This window comes from Pipra filicauda, unplaced genomic scaffold (assembly GCF_003945595.2).
Source record: "Pipra filicauda isolate LSUMZ 115617 unplaced genomic scaffold, ASM394559v2 scaffold193_size2426894_pilon, whole genome shotgun sequence".
In the NCBI taxonomy this organism is placed as follows: Eukaryota; Metazoa; Chordata; class Aves; order Passeriformes; family Pipridae; genus Pipra; species Pipra filicauda.
Window position 1 is genome coordinate 1361406 of NW_024104302.1, and position 15676 is coordinate 1377081.

Below are 15676 nucleotides of genomic sequence, written 5' to 3' on the forward strand. Positions count from 1 at the left end.
TCTGGCTGCAGTTTATTGGGCTGATTAAAAAGCACAACGACGAGTGCAGGGCTGAGTCATAGGAGCCCTGAGTGGACCAGCTGCTCTGTACCAGGCTCCAGTGCCAGCTCTGCCCGGGCACCTCGGCCCTGCTGCCGCTTGGAGCCCCGGCGAGGTCGGCGGGGAAGTGGAGCGTGGTGGCAAGGAGCTGGTGGGCTGACAGGAAGGCTGAGATCATTCCTTCCTCGCTGTCACGGCGGGAAACATCCACCCTTGGAGCTCACCTGGATGTCTCCCAGCTGGACAGAGCTCTGTGAATCCTCCCTGTGCGATGCCACCGACCCCGCGGGGCTGCAGATGCCCGGTTGGCATCTGTGGGTCTGAGATCAGAGCTGGCTGCTGCCCCTCTGGAGCAGCTGGCACCGAGTTTAGAGCGGGTTGTTTTGCCAAGAGTGACTCTGTGTGAGCCCTGGGGCTGTAATTACTGATCTCACTTCCTATCAGTAGGATGCCCTGGTCCACAGGAGCTATGCTGCAGCCCCGGGGCCAGCAGGACCCTTCTCTGGCAGAGCCGTGGTTAAGCCCAGCTCAACTAATAGAATTTGGTCACCTAAAGCAGCTTTTTGGATGCAGCTGAGTTTGGGGATTCTTTAATTTTTAAGCTCCTGATGGCTGTGTCACAGGGCTGAGCACTTTCACACTCAGAGCAGGAGTAAAGGGGTGAGGAGGTGGGTTGGGAGGACCAACCTTCTTCCCTTCTGGACTTTTACTGGAGGGAGAGGAGACTTGATCCAATGTAAATATTGCTTTACATAGGAGAGAGAGTTAGAATTGTGTATATAATGTATTATAATATTTATTTGTATAATAATTGTAATATAATTCCCTTCCCCCCATATTGAGTCTTGTGTTGAGTCTGGAAAACCCCTCTCACACCGGGGTGAGCTGTGGGAGGGGAGCTTGGACTCGGAAATTGGATTTTTATGGGTCTCAAACCACCACACCAGATAATATCCAAACTTTACTATTTATTATGGTTCAAAGTAAATAAATATCGCAGAGAGAAATATTTGAGAAAGGAAGAACCTCTGGAATGAATCAGTTTGCTTTTTGGGGCAGAATGATGGGAGCAGGAGCCCTCTCAGAGCAGGCAGGTGCTGGGCTGGGGACAGTGAGCACCACGTGCCAGTGTTGAGCTGCCTTTGCCTTTGAGAGGGTAATTTCCAACTAATCTTGTTGAACAACATCAAAAAAAACCCATCTTCACATTTTATATTTCAGGCACTTTGTCCCAGCAGACAGGCTGTGCTGCCTGAGCGTTTGTGTGGGTTAGGATATACTTATTAATTTTCATTTTCTGCTGTATCATATAATCATGAGCACTTAGGAGAGAGACGAAAGCAGGGCCACCGCTAAGTGAGTCAATTAATCACAGGGTTCCTGGCCAGCCTCTCCAGCTGTGGTTTACCAACAAGGCTTTCTTCACCTTCCCACGTTCAGTAATACATATATTTAGAGGAAATTTTCAGGTGGAGGCTTTCAGAATGAGGTGGTTGGGCTGGATTGCATAATAGCTGTGCTAATAGGGCTCGTTAGTCTGCATAATACCAGCGTGGTAGTACTAGTGGGGATAGTGAAGTTCCACTTCAGGCTGCTCTGTGCTGTTTAAATCTATCCCTACATAAAATTAGCAGTTGTTTTGGTGATGGAGATCAACAGAGGTTTCACCACAGGAACAAACTACACAAGGCTTGTCCCTCACCCAGCACCTCCCTGGGGAACCCCCAGAGCTCCTGAGAGAGGGATTTTCTTCCCAGCTTGGGGCTAAAAAACTCATTTATCAAATCTTTCCGAGCAGTTTGTTGAAGGTGCCTGTTGTGAGGTCAAACTCAGCTCCCTGGGATGGATATTTGGAGCTGCAGGCACAGAGAGTTGGGGTTTGCCTTGCAAGAGCCCTCCCAGGGTTGTTTATCCTCGGCATTTAGTTTTGCTTCTTGTTTTTGTTTAACCTTCTTCAGCGTGGAAACCTCCGTGGCAAAGTTCAGGGTGGCATTTTGGGGTCTCTCTGAGTGATTTGGGATTAACCAAGTGGTGCATGAAGTGGTTTGGGATTAACCCAGAAGTGTTTTCTCACAGCCAGCCCTGATCCCAGCCTAGGGCAGATGCTGTGCGTGGACAGCCAGAAGTTAAAATAAACACTTTTTTTTAATAAAGAGTCGCTGTTTTTATGACCAATTCCAGGTTTTTATCCCCAAGTTCTATTTTGAGCAGCGTGGGGATGTCTCTGGTGATCTCCCACCGTGTTCCTGTGCCCCAGGATGTGTCTCCTCTCCCTTCACAGCTTTAATTCAAACTGATTCCAGTGGCTGGTCTTGAATGCAAGGGCTTGATGTTTTACACTTGTTGAATGCTGAAACTTCAGGGATGATTTTGTGTCCTTTGGGAAGCTGCAATTTGTTTCTTTCCTGCTCAAATCTCCAACCTGAAACCCTCCTCCTGAGTGCTGAGTTCTGTGCCTCCCCTCCCTCCTCCCTGCAGCTCTTGGCACTTGAGCCTGATGATTTCAGGAGCAGAGACTCAGGGAATTATTATGGTGATTATGTCTTTTAAAATTCTGCGAGGAGCAAGAGAAGAGAGCAAATAAAATCCCAGCCTTTCCCCCCCCCAGAAACACCCTCGTGGTGCCGAAACCTCCTGCTTTTATTCTCCAAGCTGAGGAGAAGGAGCTGCCCTTCACTGCCAGGTTTTATTATTGTATTTTTTTTTTTAGTTGGTGGTGAGACCAAGCAGGTTAAATACCCAGAATCCCCATGGACTGCATGGACCAGAGGGAAAATTGGGAATATTAAGCACTTTGCCCAAAGCCATCAGCATCTGAGAGGGCTTTGTGCTGGAACACATTGAAAACCTTGAGAGCTCCAGTAAGTGTTGCCAGCTCTGAGGATGTTTTAATTAAAGGTGCTGCCATTTGAGACAAATGATGTGCAAATCTGCACTTTCTCCCTTGTTTTTCTAAAAAAGAAACACCCACTTTCCTGGCAAATGCAGGCTCTGGTGCCCCCCAAAGACAACACAAGTGCTTGAGCTCTCACCCAGACTTCCTTGTGCTTTTTAATTAATGAACCTTGCTAACTGTGTGTCTGGACCGTTTTTAAATGTAGGCAGCAGCAAGTTTTGGGAAGGAGAGTGATGCTTGATCGTTTTTTCTCCTTCTTCTGCAGCTCACTTTGATTTTTTCCCCATTTTTCAGAAAAAAAATAAGAGGTTCGTGGCAGAAAATGAGGCTGTGCTTCAAAGCACGGGAGCCTGGTCAAACCCAGAGACATTATTATACTGAAAAAGCAGGAATTTGAGCTGTTTGGGCAGAGGTGTTGCTTGGGCTTGTGTGAGTTATAGGAGGTTTTGCTGCAGAAATTACCATAAAGCTCCACACTCAGGAGCTGCTGCCCTGGATGGCACAGGGGCAGCCCTGGCTCCCTCCAAAACACCTCCAGCATTTAAAGCCAGCAGAGGGAAAGTCATCTGCCTGCTTGGAACAGGGGAAAGTCTGTCAAACAAACTCCCTGGGGCGTGGGCAGCACCGGGGACTGAGAGGGGTTCTGTGCTGGCACCGACATCCTCAGCCCAGGGCAATAAATATGAGGTGTTATGGAGCTGCAGGAAAACTCTTCCTCTATAGACCTTTTGTCTGTGGCCTGAAAGCATTGCAGGAGTGTGTGGTTAAAAAAAAAAACCCAACCCAACCCAGAAACCAAGTGGTGGTGGCACTTCATGATATTGTTATTGCTTAGTGGGCATCGGTCGAAGGTTGGATTTGGTGATGCTGGAGGTCTTTTCCAACCTTAATGGTTCTGTAATTCTGTGATTTCCCTGGCTTGCTGCCTTTGGCCGCTCTGTGATGCTCCTGGTGCCTTCCTGGGAGCAGGGCTGGCCAACAAATCCCAAAGTGTTAATGCTATAAAGGCAAATCCTTTGTGCTGCCAACCCCGAGGGCATCCACTCATCACTGCACTAATTCCAGCAGGGAAGGATATCCATAATATCGAGCTGATAGGGCACTCAGGCTCCTTCTCCAAATGAATTCCACCCTTCCTGTTCCCAGGGGACAGTCAGTGCAGCTCTGCCAGGCTCCCTCACCTCCTCATTATGGGCGAGGTGTTGTTGGCTGCCTTCAATTAGAAGTTGATTAATGAGAGCGCTGGGGACGTTCTCCCCGGGGCACACGAGGAGCAAAACGCTTCCCCAGGCCTGCAGCCCAGAAATAGAAGTGATGCCTCATCAGATGATTTGTTTGTTTGCCCACAAAACCCGTCAAAGTGTGTTATTTACCTCGAGCTGCACCAGCATTCCCAGCTCAGCTCGGAAGGAGAAGGGAAGTGACTTAGTCGGTCTCCAGGATTTTCCTGGGCTCTGGTGTTGTGGAAGGTGTAGTTTAGCCATGAATGTCTCTGGCAGGAGAGCTGGACTCTGAATAAAGTGCAAAATGTCCAAGGCAGACACTGGAATGAGAGAGACCCTTGCAGAGCCACGGGAACACCCTCCAGCCCAGCACCAGCATCAAGGCATTCAGGGAGACACTGGAAAAGCTGTTCCAGATGGCAAATTCCAGAGCCAGGAAGCTCCAGAGGGGAGATGTGTCCTGCCAGCCTGGCTTTGTGTAGCTGTGGGTCCCAGCAGCTCCTTTGACATGGGAATGACCAAGATTTTCATATATAAGCCTCATAATTTGAGCTGCTGGGTAGGTGGGGGTTCCCTGAGGAAGCCTCGGGGAGGTGGATGTCTGGGGGCTGCAGTGCCAAACCCTGTTGGGTTTAGTCGTAATTTCCAATGGTATGTGACAGATTTCCTCATTCTTTGGCCTCAAATTTTGTACTCCAGCTGCCTTAGACCTTCCAGCAGCCCTAAACCACCTCCAGGGAGTTTGATGCTGCCTCTGGAGAGCATCAGTCCAGGGGATATTTGGATTTGTGCTTCGTCCTGCAAGAATCCCACATGTCCACACCTGGGATGTGACGCTCTGATCAAGGATAAAACCCGCCTTCAGCATCAAGTTTCTCTCCCTGGGACACCTTCCACTAGCCCAGGTTGCTCCAAGCCCCATCCAACCCGGCCTTGGACACTTCCAGGGATCCAGGAGCAGCCACAGCTTCCCTGGGCAACCTGTGCCAGGGCCTCCCCACCCTCCCAGGGAGGAATTTCTTCCTTACACAAGTTTTTATTGAGAGTTCTTGCTTGCATGGAATGGTACCACCAAAAAAAACACCCACCCCTTTCTTCTTGAGTCACCACCTCTTTGTAGTTTGGCCAAACAATTAGGAAAAAGCGTGGAATTGAAAGAAAACTTATTTGGACACTTTACTTCCAAATTAAGGATTCGTAGGATGCTCCCCCAGGTTGCAGAACGATGTCTTTGCTGCGGAGCTGGAGATGATGTTCTGTAGGGGAAGACCAGGAAGGACTTCTGGGTGTGAGAAATGGTTTTCCTTCTGCTTTCACGTTGCTGGGGTGCATTTCCAGGCAGGATTGCTCTCCCAGGGCTTGCACAGGGTTGGAGATGGATCTTGGATCCAATAAACACAACTCCAGGCTGAGCAAGGGAGAAGTTCACCTTCGTTTGGTTTTTCTTCCTGGGGGTGATGGATGTGTTCTGGTGGTGCCCTGGAGGTCCCTCCCTGTCCCTCTCCTCGAAGCACCATGGAAAATCCCTGATTTCAGTGCTGCTTCTCAGCTTTGGTGCTGGAGACAGCTCTGAAATGGGGACCTGGGCGACCTCCCTGTCCTGGAAGGGCTGGAGGATCTTTTATAGAGTAAGAAAACAGGAGGAAAACTAGTCCTTTCCTTCAGCCAGAGCTTATCTGACCCATGTCCCGTGGTTTTCTCCTCCAGCTTGCCTGGATGGCTGCAATTCCCAGGAGATAAATCCTTACCCCAGGTGCTCCCAGCCCTCTCCTCCACTCGCTACCCGCTCGTGGGGGAGGCTCTTCCTCACTTGCTGTGTTTTGGTGATGTTTTTATTTCCCCCTCCCCCTTAAAGACATTTTTCTTGGCTCACTCATGCAAAAATCTGTCACCTTTTTTTTCCCCCCCGCCTGCTCATCGTGTGGCTTCCCATCATCCCAGAGACAGTCCCTGACTCCAGCAGTGTTAATATTTCCATTCCACAGGCTCAGCTTGGCCATTAATAAGCCAAACCAACAGCAAACAGGGCCCTGTCTGCTTGGGGTGACCTCCCACCTCCCTCCCAGGAGCCAGTTTGTTCCCCAATTTGTCTCCCGTGCCCTTGATTTGGGGTGACTGAGAGCAAACGTGTCACACCGTCGTCCTCCTTGTTAATACATCTCCCTCCAGCTCTGGTCACAGGTTTCCTGCCACAAACAGGTAATGAGAAGCCTCTTGCTCCCCAGTAACCAGCCCTCTGCCTGCAATTAGTCTGGATGAGCTCGTTTTGAGCTGGGTTTAATTGGGATCATGTTTGGCCGGATTTACCTTGGGGCTGCGCCGCGGCTCCGTCCATATGTGTGAGGAGGGGTGAACAGAAACCCTCACACTGAAACCATGGGCTTGATTAAACATTATCTCTGCCTGTATAGCCCTGGATGCTTGGCCAGCTGGTTTTCCTGCTGGAAAAGCCGTTAGAGCATCCATGTGCCCCAGCAGTGGTTTCCCTGAGCAGCTCTCCAGCGAGGCTGGGAATTCTGGAGTGGGATGTTTCTCCTTGCTGCCCCCATGGATTCCCAACTCTTGGCTCAGGAGCTACATTTCTCTGTGCTTTCCCTGTTTTTAAAGTGGAGATTAAATGCAGGGATGGCAGCACTGACCTGGCTAGAGGAGGAGGAGAGCAGGGCCACACGCCCGGAGCTGGGCTCGAGCATCCACTGCTCATCGTGGCTATTTTGCAGGGGCTGTTGACAACTCAAGCTAATAATAATAAGCTTCATTTTTTACACCATATTCTCTCCCCATCCACAGGCCAATTTCATGCTTTATTATGATTTCAATGTTTTAGTTTCTGCCACAAGTGGAAAATTATGTTCGGATTCAGAGAAGCTCATTAGAGCACATTAAAGCTCTTTGTGAGACGCTTCCCCGGAATTAGAGGCTTTAACCTTGTTTAGTGAAAATTCGAAGCCAAGTGTGGCCGTGGCAGCCCTGGAAGGGATGGTTCACTCCGAGGTTAATGCACTTCATCCACCCACTTTAAATTCCCCGTGCTTTTTCCCTGGCTGAGGCCCCGTGTCCATCCAGGCAGGTCTGTGCTGGGGCTCAGGGAAAGGCAAAGGAGCTCATTTTCAAAGCCACTGTGGGAGGTTAATGCACATTTTGGTAGGTTTTGGCAAGGCATAAAAAGTGGGGGTTTTTTTCCAGAAAATCTGGGCCATTAATCCTGGGGCAGGATTAAAATTGGTTGGGTGAAGCTCAGCCACCTGTACCTGAGTCCGTCCTGCCATCTCTTTAAAGCCTCACTCCCCCCGTGCCAGGGGAGTCTCATGGTCTCTGTCACTTCCAATTTTCCAGTTATTTCCAGCTCAGTTTTGGCTTTTGGGGTGTTGGAGCTTCCACCAATCCCAGTTTTGAGCCAGGAACCAGTTTCCTTTCAAAGCCCTGCAGCAGGACCTTGCTGGAGTGCAGCCACGAGCCCTGTGACCTCACAAGGTGCCTTTGGTCCCATCCAAGTTTTTCCACCTGCTGTCCTTTTCCTTCCAGGAGGATAGGGATGGATTTATTCTCTGCAAAGCTTGCTTGGCTGTTGTGGGGTGATACCTCCCCAGTTTCTGGAGTAGGGTGGGATGCAGAGGGATGAGGAGCAGCTGTACCCCCGAGAGCATCACCACAAACATCCCGGATGTGTGGGAACAGATTTGGTCAGTGCTTTGGAGTTGGTTTATTTTTAGCATGCCTTGAGAAGGGATTTGGGATTAGAGCTTTGTTCTGCAGTGTCCAGGCAATAGCAGATGGGAATAGGATGGGCTGAGCTGCAGCAGGGTGGGTGCTCTCAGGGATGCTGGTCTGGTAGGACCACGTAACCAAGTGACATGGGCGAGGTCCTGTGGGGAGTCTGTGGCAGAGGTGGAGATAAATGGCAGTTTTGTGGCTTTTAGGCTCGTGCTCAGATGTATCAGAGGGTCTTTGTGTCAGTTGGATTCTACTCCTCAGAGGAGACTGAGGGAACACTCACCAGGGTCTGCAGCTTCCTCAGGAGGGGCAGGGACTGAGCTCTGCTCTGGGTGAGCAGGGACAGGACCCAGGGAAGGGCTGGAGCTGTGCCAGGGAGCTTTAGGTTGGATCTCAGGGAAGGTTCTTCCCCCAGAGGGTGCTTGGCACTGAACAGGCTCCCCAGGGCACTTCCAGGGCTGGGGCAGCCACAGCTTCTCTGGGCAACCTGTGCCAGGGCCTCCCCACCCTCCCAGGGAAGACTAATTTCCTAATATCCCGGACTTGTGGCTCCCAGAAGAGCAGCAATGCGGGACAGGACCCGGAGCAGCCCCACCAGGAGCTGGATGGAGACAGCACAAGAAGTTGTGCTATTTAAGGTATTGCTTCATATATCTTTTTTATGAGCTCTGGCAGCAGCAATAATATAATAGAGCTCTAATATGTGGTTTGCTGGGTACGAGCGAGGCTTTTCTGCATCGCAGAGCACAGTTACAGCCCAGCCGTGGCAGGAGAAACGAATTCCCTGGGCTCTGAAGCAAAAGCAACCTGCCCAGTTTTCCCATGCCTCAAAGTGTTGCTGCTGAGGTGTTTTCATGGTCCTGATTTTCAAAAATCCCTTCCAGAGTAAAGTTTCCATGTAAAAGCAGTGGCTGATCTGGGGAGGGCTGGGCAGCCGGGGGTGTTGTGGTTGGAATTAGGTCCAATTTGGAATGAACTTGGTTGTGTTCAGGGGATTGGGGTCAGTAACAAGTTACAAAGCAGGTGACCCATTCCCCAAGTTACAAAGCAGGTGACCCAGGGAGTTGGCATGGAAAAGATGGGCAGGAGATTTGGCTCCATCGTCCCAGCACAGCACCAGGGAGGGGGTTTGGGCTCAGGGCAGTGGGAAGGGGGTGTGGAACATCACTGTGCACCAAGGGCATCCTCACAACAGGACCCCCAAATTCCTGCTGCTCCCTCAGGGAAGATTTTAGCATCTGCCAGGGATTTTTGTTGGGTTTGTTGTTAGGTTTTTTTTCAAATAAAATCTGCAGGGCCTGATAAAAGCCAAGCAATGCTCCTGGGGCGCTGCAGCCAGCGGAGAGGGAACATCTGAACCACGGGTTTCCCTTGGATTTAGCCAAGAGACTTAGACCCCTGTGGGTGGAAATCAGCTTATCCTGAGGTGCAGGGGGGAAGGGAAGGGGTTCTGTGTGTCCTTGCAGCATCTGCTGTACCTGGCACATTGCTGATGGGGAGCATTAAATGAGATTAATGGTGTTCTTGCTGTCTAACCCCCGTCGCTGTTTGAGATGTATAAAACCTTCTCCAGGGGGACTTCACGTGTTTTTCTTGCTTCTAGTCCTTATTTCTGGATAAAAGAGTTGTTTCATATGGCCACCTTACCTAGGGGACACCAGTGGCCACAGAGGACCTACAGGCTGTGGGGCCCCACAGCTCAGGGAGCTGAGCTCGTTGTGGTCCTTGGTCAGGACAAAACGAACTGTTGGATCCACTGTGTGGGTATGAGGATTGTTAAAAGACTTATTAAACCTGAAGGTCCTTAAACATCAATCTGCTTTCCTTGGAATGATGTGGAATGAGGTAGCCCAGGTGGCTGTTAATGCTGATGAGCTAACGGGATCATGAGAGCCCATAAATGTCCTGAGATGATGGGTAATGTAATAGGGACATAAAAGAGAGCAGGAGAGTGAAGGTGTCCTGCTCAGGGAGGTGACAGTGGCACCTCTGGCAGTGAGCTCTGCCTGGCATTGGGAGCTCAGGGTATTAAAATGGAACCTTAAATAAAACTTTGGGGACAGAAAGTCTTCAAAGTAATGAGCTTTTTTAAAATCCCTGAGGGTGGAGTGGATTTGGGGGCGGGGGGTTGGCTGTGGCTGCTCATGTTTGTGGGCAAAGGGGATTTTCATGACTTATCTGTCCCTGGTGCCACTGGGAGATTGGGCAGGGATGGGTCAGTCCTGGGTGGTGCATCTCAGCCAGGGACATCCTGGGATCAACTCGACAGTCATGGACCACCAGTGAGTCAGAGAACCATGGAATTATTTAGGTTGGAATCCCCCCATTTCCACTAAACCCTATCACAAAGTGCCACACCTGCTTGTTTTTTGAACAATTCCAGGGCTGGGGGCTCCACCACTGCCCTGGGCAGCTCCTTCCAATGCCTGACCATTCTTGCAGTGAAGAAGTTTTTTTGCAGCCCATTTGTGCTGCAGGTCCCTTTGCTGTGGGCTCTGTGTCCCCAGCATGTCCCCACTGCAGCCCCTGTGGGATTCTGATCCCTGGAAGTGTCACCCACCCTGTGCCACGTGGGATCTTAGAGTCACACAATGGTTTGGCTTGGAGGGACCTTAAAGCCCATCCAGTGCCACCCCTTGGCATGGGCAGGGACACCTTCCCCTAGCCCAGATGGCTCCAACCCGGCCTTGGACACTTCCAGGGATCCAGGGGCAGCCACAGCTTCTCTGGGCAACCTGTGCCAGGGCCTCCCCACCCTCCCAGCCAGGAATTCCTTCCCAATATCCCACTTCTCCCTGCCCTCTGGCAGTGGGAAGCCATTCCCTGTGTCCTGTCCCTCCATCCCTTGTCCCCAGTCCCTCTCCAGCTCTCCTGGAGCCCCTTTAGGCTTCCTTCCATCCAGGAATGGAAGCGTGAGCCGACGCTTGGAGATCACCCTGCCCTCCGAGGCAGTGGTGGCACAGATGGAATGTTGGAAGTGGCAGCATTTTCCCTAATTCCAGGGTGACTCAGCTCCCTCCCATCTGTGGGAACTCCCACTGTCTGCGCCGGGCGCGGGGGGTGTCGATCCGTCTGGGATGTCTCGGGTGACTCCCGGTGTCCTCCCGTGCTCCCGTGGAGTCAGGCCCTGCTGGGATCCCTGCTTTACCTACTCACAGCCTGGCTTCTCCCCACAGGAGGTGGAAAACACGGCAGCTGCCTGTTCTCCTGCTCCACACACCCAAGAGTGTGGGTTTTACCCCAGAGAGGGGTTTTACGGCTGCGCTGGTGGCACCTGCACGAGCGGTGGGGAAAGGCTCTGTGGGCACAGGCAGTGCAGAACAGCTGGGGTGGCTGGAATTTTTTGCACTGGAGAGCAGTGGGGAGTTGCTGGGAGGTCTCTGTGTGGCCAAGGGTGAAGAAAGAAGGACACTGTGGATGGGAGGTGTCTGTCTTTGGACAAGGCATGGAGGGACAGGACACAGGGAATGGCTTCCCACTGACACAGGGCAGGGTTAGGTGGGATGTTGGGAAGGAATTGTTGGCTGAGAGGGTGGGGAGGCCCTGGCACAGTTTGCCCAGAGGAGCTGTGGCTGCCCCTGGATCCCTGCAAGTGTCCAAGGCCAGGTTGGACGGGGCTTGGAGCAACCTGGGCTGGTGGAAGGTGTCCCTGGCCATGGCAGGGGGTGGCACTGGATGGGCTTTGAGGTCCCTTCCAACCCAAACCATTGTGTGGGTACCAGAGTATTTTTGGCAGGGCCCTACAGAATATTGCTGTTGTCAGTCCCAGAGCTGCTGCTGGGTAGGGAGTTCAGCAAGGGTGAGGAAGAGCAGTTCATTAAATGAGTCAGTGGGGAGAGGTTGGGAAGACAGATTGTAATTATTATCCAAATGAATCCTGGCCTTGGAGCCGTTTGCTGGCACCTGTTAAAGGGCTCCAGGGCTCTTGGGCTGGGACACAGAGCTCATCCTTGGGCTGTGCTGCTGAGGGACAGCCTTGGTGGGCACGGAGGAGGGATGCAATCCACCATCACCCACCTTTCTCCTCTTCCCACACCATCTGCTGCTTCCCCAGGGCATCCCCCAGGTTGTGGCTGCCTTGTCTGACCTCATCCAACCCAAGGCTGGTGATGTTGTTCCAGCCTGACCAGTCTTGGACCAGTGACCTCATTTCACCTGTTTGGACCCACCAAGTGGCCCCACGTTTGTGCCGGGGCATTGACTGTCCTAAGAGGAGAAACTTTTTGTTAAACAAACAAACAAACAAACACTCTTTCCTCCCAAATAAACCCCAAACCCAGTAAAAAGCAGAGGATGCTGTTCTGCACCCATTGCTGAAGGTGCCACCTGCTCCAAGGTGGGACTCAATGCTCCTCAAGGTCTCTTCCAACCTCAGCGATTCTGTGTTCTGCAAACAGAGCCTTGGGAACTGAAGAGCTGTTCCTGGGTTAATTTGTGCCCTCCTGGGAGGTGAACCTTGGTGGGATCATGCAGATACTCTTTCCTGCAACTAATAAATTCCAGTCTGGTGGGACAGAGTCTGGTTGTTCTGCAGCACTTTGTTATGTGTGGAAGCAATCAGGGTCTGACGGAATCAGAGAGAGGGCAGCAGTTTTCTTAGTTTATAGACCAGCATAATTCTCAGATATCTGGCGCTTCACCATTAGAGTTTATTCATTTGCTGCCAGAATATTGGTGCTATATTTCTTTTTTAAATGCCCACTCAACCCCTGCTAAATTGCAGCGATGGCTGTGGGGGTGATTGATGGCAGTGTAAGGGCTGTCCACGAGTACTCACCATCCACACAAATTCTTGCACCAACAGGCCATTCCAGGGAGGGGCTGATGGCACAAATAAGAAGAAAATTGCAATATCTCTTACTCAATTAAACGTGCAGCCTGATGTACCTCTGCTTAGTGCTGCCAGAGTTGAACTGCTCTTGAAGGGTAGAATGCAGGAGGATGAGTTGTGAGCCACAGGGTGATGTTTAATGCCATCCTGTAAAATAAACTCGGATTAAAACCAGAGTTCATCATGTCCAGTGGCAAAAACTGGTTTTTGGAGGCAGAGATGGATGTTTCAGGAGTGCTATGTGTTATGGAGCAGCTTGTTATTAGATTTGGGATGCTGGCTGCTGCTGGGTCGGAAAAGAAACCACATTAATGCCAGCAACAAGCCTAACCTCCCCTCAGGTGGTGCCTGGGACCTCGGTGAGCTCTGATTTCGAAGCAGCAGCCTTGGATAAAAGCAGAGCTGACATCCTGGCTGTTCCCAGACAGGCCCGTGACAGCAGAGCCCGGAGGGGCCCGGGCAGACATGGAGCTGCTTGTGAGGAAACATCTCGGTGCCGTGCCTGGCAGCGCTGCCTGGCAGGTCCCACGGGGACATCTCAGCCTTGGAGGCCGAAAGGAAAACCCTCTCCTTGTAAACACGGCTCTGACAACTTTTGTGGCGCTGCCTCCCCGAGCTCCAGCCCCGTTACTCTTCCCCGCTCCGAGATTAAACCTGACACCGTGAGGGATGGGTGAGATTCCACTCGTCTGCCACGCTGCTCTGCCAGCTTCCTGACAGTCCAAAACAAACAGGGATGGAAGGAGAAATCCCTGGCTGCCCCTTGAGAGGGAGAAGATACCAAAGTGACTCATCTCCTGTTGTCTCCCCTGCTGGTTTGTGTCAGTGGTTGGAAGAGCCGTGTCTTGCCTTACGGTGACCCACTAAGTCACCTTTGGAATCCGTGGGTCTGGGATTTTTGTATCCCCCAGGATACAGGATGTAGGAGATGGAAGGAGAAATCTGTGGCTGCCCCTTGAGAGGGAGAAGATACCAAAGTGTCTCATCTCTTGTTGTTTCCCCTGCTGGTTTGTGTCAGTGGTTGGAAGGATACACGATGTAGGACTGGGATACATATAAACTGATGAAGAGGATGCCCTAAAGGCTGCTTTGGTTTGCATCCCCCTCTGCATGAGATAGGGGCTTGATTGCTTCCCTTTTGTCCTTTATTTGGAAGGGATATCAAGTCCTTTTTGCCCATTAACATGAGTTCCTCCTTACCAGGCTGCACTTGCAGGCTCATCCTTCTTGGAAAAGGATCCTCTTGGGATCTGACGCTTCAGAAACCCCTTATTGTGGGCGTCCCTTGCAATTTTCTTTTCACAGCCATCATTTCATTTTCAATAATGTCCCTCCTGCCGGGGTGTGAACAAATGGACCACGGGGATGCACTTGGCTGGAGCCAACAGGACCGTGCTGTTCCTCACACCTCCAGTGGAATAATGGCATGGCTCGGTGCCTCCACAGGCTCAGCAGGTGCCACAGGAGAGCTGGGAGCCAGGGGAATGTACAGCCCTGCCAAAACCTCAGAGATGAAGTCTGCTTCCCTCCTAAACAGGATCTTTTCCCCACCATCCCAGGGGGGGGTTTTGCCCAAACCCATCTCCCTCCTCCACTTCCAGCTTCGCGTTCCCCTTCTCCCGGACCCGCCTAGAAAATCCTTGTTTTCCTCTCTTCTCTGTTACTGCTGGATGGTGGCTTGCTGGGATGTGTGTCTCTTTGAACCTTTGTGCACCACAAATGTGGAGGAAATGATTGCCCAGGCTGCTAATTCCCTCTCTTTTCCCTGCTTGTGCCTTGATGTGACAATCACAGCTCTCCTCGCCGGCGAGCTCTCACCTGCCTCTTTGTCTGCATTTAGAAAAGTAATTTACAGACTTCAAATTACTTGCTTTTGCCATCATTTTTCTCTGTGCTGAAAGGGTAATTTATCAGCAGACACGCTTGTCCTGTGGATCCTGGTTATAAACTGTGAAATACCTGTTTCTCTATTACCCTGGTCAGGCTTCCTTGCCTTTGGAATATCGCTCTTGTGTGACCTGATGGTTTGACATGCAGCAGGATGTGTTTGTACACTGATGTCCCAGAGCTTTTGATGGTCTGTTTTGGGCGTGGAATGTGTTTGGGATACCCGTGGTTTGTGTTTTCATCTCACAGAATACACATTTTTCCCTTTATCATCTAAGGAAGGGCTTTCCCTTTGCTAGGGAAGGGCTCTGTGGTGGTCAGTTAACAGGTTGGACTCGGTGATCTTAAAGGTCTTTTCCAACCTCAATGATTCCATCAAATCCTATTTCATAGATTCAGAGCTTATTTACCTTTGTGCTCCAACAGGGATTTTCAGAGGAGCTGTCAAAAGGAGCTGTGATCCATCAAAGAGAAAAAATAGGTATTTTTATAGACTATTCTCAGGGTACTTGTCTGTATTTTTGTTTCTGGCTTGTGCTGGACCTTTTTATTGCAAGATTAAACATCACTAACAGCAAGGAAGTGCTGTTTTCCCTGAAGACACATAAACTGAGGTTAAATCATCCTGCTTTGCCTCGTGTTTACTGTCTCAGGTGTATCACAGTGGAGAGACTGATGTTGCCCTTTTCAAACAGCTCCCTGTTTTATCCTGATGATCAGATAATGCTCCGAATCCTTCCCTGTTATCAGGGAGCCTGAAACCAAGAGGATCCCATGAAAAAAAAAAGATGTTGTCTCTTCCCAAATAATCACTCCCAGCAAAGGTGAGAGGGTGAGGAACACCCTGCAGCCCCTGTCCTGTTCCATCGTGTTCCTTGGATAAACACAAAGGAATTTTTACAGCTGCAAAGGGCCATATAAAAAAAGGGCCCATAAAATTGCCTGAATTTATTTGGCTAAAAGACTACACCGGGTACAGCAGCTCTTAAATCCTTATCCAGCATTTCCTGTTCTCATTCCAGGCTTCCCTGTTTCCCCGTGATTTCCACTAAGCCAGTTTTGATTCTTCCTGTGTTTGAAACTCCC

The 15676-nt window shown here is 50.8% G+C and overlaps 1 protein-coding gene across 2 annotated transcripts in view; it reads left to right on the forward strand.

Moving 5' to 3' along the window:
• The window catches only part of LOC114000920 (acid-sensing ion channel 2), a 370989-nt gene that overhangs the window by 315653 nt on the left and 39660 nt on the right, over positions 1-15676 (forward strand). The gene's annotated exons all lie outside the window — the stretch shown is intronic.